The sequence below is a fragment of the Arachis hypogaea genome, chromosome 16 (assembly GCF_003086295.3).
Source record: "Arachis hypogaea cultivar Tifrunner chromosome 16, arahy.Tifrunner.gnm2.J5K5, whole genome shotgun sequence".
Lineage (NCBI taxonomy): Eukaryota > Viridiplantae > Streptophyta > Magnoliopsida > Fabales > Fabaceae > Arachis > Arachis hypogaea.
The window spans coordinates 123,497,808-123,501,772 of record NC_092051.1 but is presented as its reverse complement, the minus strand read 5'-3'; positions in this window follow the sequence as shown (position 1 = coordinate 123,501,772).

Genomic DNA, 3,965 nt, shown 5'->3' with positions numbered 1-3,965 from the left:
TTACAGGATACGTCGTGTTCCCTGCCACCAATACTGAGCCTCACCTTGCAGCTGATAAGTTCCAAACTCAACCCATTGCTCTTCAGGAACCTGTTGAGCCTGCAGCACCCGTTCCATAGCCTGAATCCAATTATCTGCATAAGTGGGATTTGAGGTTCCCCTGAAGATCAGAGGGTGAACTTTCAAAAATGTAGCAAGTGTCATAGGACCGTCCTCATCATTATTGTTCCCGTGATTACCCTAGTTTATCTGATTACCCAGTGCCTCGGCTGTCGCCTGCATAGCTGCAACCATATTTTCCAGGGCAGCCATGAAGTCTACTGGATTATTCCCTGCCGTACCAGGAGTAACGGTGCCTATCCTACCTCTACTTTGCCCGCGACCGCATCTGCGAGTCGACAACTGGTCCCTATACACACCAAACAAGTGATATTAAGTTGATAAGTCTCAATATCGCAGGTCTAATGCTTTAAGTTCCAAATGCATGCTCACAAATGTTTATGCCATATATCTCAGTCAGATATTTTAATAGCACATTAATACATATACAGAGAATGCACAGAAGCACAATTAGTCCGTCTTTCAGGCTCTATAGGAACGAACTGCTCTGATACCATAATGTAACACCCTACTACACTGAGCTTTACGCTTAAGTCGTAAAACAGAGGTGGTGTGGCATTACGACCTCTAAAATAAGATGTGTACATGTAATAGCAGAAAGATTGTAATATACTAGGAGCATTGATGAAAAGGGGAAATAAAAATCACGAAATAAAAGTGCAACGCTCAAAAAACGAGTTAACTTGCATGCTAATAAAGCTATAACCATTAAACACAAGATTATAAAAGTAGGAATAGAGTGCCAAAGATACAAAATAACAAGCTCCTAACTAAACCCGCGAAGTCAAGGTTGGCCGGAGAATATTTACACACACACACACACACACACACACACACACACACACACACACACACATATATATGCTTATCCAAAAACCCAAATGTACATAAACAAAATCCTGCCTCTCCATAAAACTCTAAGAGGATAAAAAAGAATAAGTTATGCGAAGAGAAAGCTAAATACATATATATACATCACTGCACAACAAAATAACCCAGTAACCACTTCGCTTTAGGTGTCCAGACGCCTAATGAGATGTCTCTCGACCTGCATCTGAAAAATAATAACATAGTATGGAATGAGAACTGGAGGTTCTCAGTATGGTAAATGTGTCATACACATAAGATATAAGGTCTTGGGAATGCCAGAGGCAATCCTAGAATGCCGACACTCAGATTATAGAGCTTAAAGTAGTAAACAGAAGCCATAACAGGTGATTTTCTAAGAGTATCTAAGCCTAACTTAACTTAATCTTGAATCTAAGTCCCATACTGCCATTCCTCCATACCTCCATCTCCATCAGTATTTCACAGACAAATAAACAGAAAAAGGCAAACACAAGAAGGTTACAAATACTGCAGGTAACAGATATACATTTAGCATAGCAAGTACACTTAGGCACACCCAGTTAATGCACAAACAAGTAATTCAGGTAGTATGCATATGATGCATACCTGTCCTATGGCTCATGAGGCTTATCTGTCAGTTATCCAGCCAACCCGATAAGTCCAAAAACCTTAGACTGTCCCTCGACGTGCATCCCCAAGAGTCTATGCATAGATTTTTCTCAAATAATCAATATTGCTCAATGGGGGTTAACATTCCCGAGAATTTATAAGTGCCCGATCACCCTTACGTCGTAGGATCAACAGAGTATCGAGTTTTTGACCTGGTACACGTGGTGGCAAGCCACGGTACTTTACCCAGCAAATCTTGTTTCTCAGATCATTTAATCATTCAAGCCAAGTATCATACATAATCATTCATTTGATTATCAAGTCGAGTGTCATACATGATCATCCATAACATTTCATAGTCATTTCATCACTTTTCAGCTTTACTTCATTTCCAAGTTAACCTCATTTCCTAACTCAATCCGAATATCAGGTTTAATACTGTTATTAATGACTAAAGGAATGAAAATAGAATTTGCGGTTTGAAATACAGTTTAAAATGTTAAAAATCATGTTTGCTAAAATAGGGGCCACGTGTACGTGTGGCTCAGGCGTACGCGTAGGTGGGTACCAAATGTCACGCGTACGCATAGGACTACTCGCGTCGCGAAACCAAAATTTCCATTCCACGCGTACGCGTGGACGTACGTTTTTTTTTTCAAAAACAATAGCAGATCAACCAGAGAGCTACAACCCATGAAAATTCAGCTGTATAATCACTTATGTTTCATCCAAACTTCCAATGGGCATAACTCCATCGTTTTAAATCGTTTTCCTTCCGTTCTTCGAACGGTATAAACTTCATGAACCCAATTTTCATTTAAAATAAGTTGAAATAAATTTGGGGTTCCGGAAACCAAGTTATTACCCACCGAAGTTCAGTCCATAACCAAAGTACAACAAACCTCATAAAGCTCATTTCATTCAAAATCTCAATTTCCATTCATCAACATACCTACAATTCTCAACTTAACAAATTCTTCTTCATCATCAAACAACCACCACAACAATTTATTATTTGAATCAACAATAATTCACATTCTTTTTCCTACAATCCATCAAACATTACCACCCAACCAACAAACATCAAACCACAATAATTCATCAAATCTTCAATTATCCAACAAGCCAAATCAAATATTTCCATTGTCAAGATACTAAACATTATATACATGCACATACATTCCAACTTATCCTATGGTCATCTAACCTAAGTTTTCACAAAACCTTATATATTAAATGCAAGAAACCTAAAACATACCTTGGCCGATTCCCACGTAGCGACCAAAGCAATTTAATTAAAACCAAGTCAGCCCCTCAAAACTCAATAAACTCTAGGCTCAGCTTCTTCCAAGTTCCAATATTCACAATTTCAAGCTCCAATTATTTATTCTCAACCTAATACACATTCATAACACATATATACCCAATTTAATTCCCAAATCACAAATTCAAAATATTTAGATAGAATTATTATATCCTCACCTTATCCAAGCTTCACATAAGCAAAAGTGAACGTTTTTCTCAAGCTAATTGGATCCTAAAGCATCAAAGAGCAAAGAAATTCAATACCTCCACTCAATTTCTCAAAAATTGGGGAAGAAGAGGTTGAGAATAAAGAAATGAGTTATTTATGAAATTGTTTTAGTAGAAACATAGAGCTCGATGCGGTGGTTGCGCGGCCGCAAACGGTGCGGCGATCAGAACTCGGACGGAGGAGTTACGGGGGTTGGGATTCACCGTAGGGTTCGGCGTTTCTTTCTTTCCTCTCCCCTGCTATTCTTCAACGCTACCAAAATGGGGAGAAGAAGGACGTGGGTTTACTTAAAGGGCTGGCCCGGTTGAGCCCATAGTCCGGTTTGTGTCTGGTTCAACCGGTTCGCCCTGCTCGGTCCAATCTTGGACCGATTTCTTCGAAATTAGTGTCAAAATTTTCGTTTCGACGAGCTCTATCCTAATTTAATATTATATTTGCATTTCTAATCTTCCTTATTAAGAACTAATTTATTGACTAATTATTTACTAATTTAACAGGGTTTACAAAATATATTTATACAATATGTAATTTGAAACTTTAAATTAACTTTGAGAAACTTTAAATTTAAAGTTTCAAATTCACATATTGTATAAATATATTTAAACTTTGAGAAATAATATATTTAAAGTTTCAAATTACATATTGTATGAATATAGTTAGTCTTTTTATATTATATAACTATCTGTTATTTCTAACTCTGAAAAAAATTCAAGTTTTAACCCCTATGTTACCTTGAAGGGATATACTTTATATTAACTTTTTCAACATCAAAAGTCCCGGTAATAATTCTTTAGTTGCTAATGAGTCAGAGAATGTTTTTTTAGTGAATTTTTAGAAATCGTTTATTGTTTCG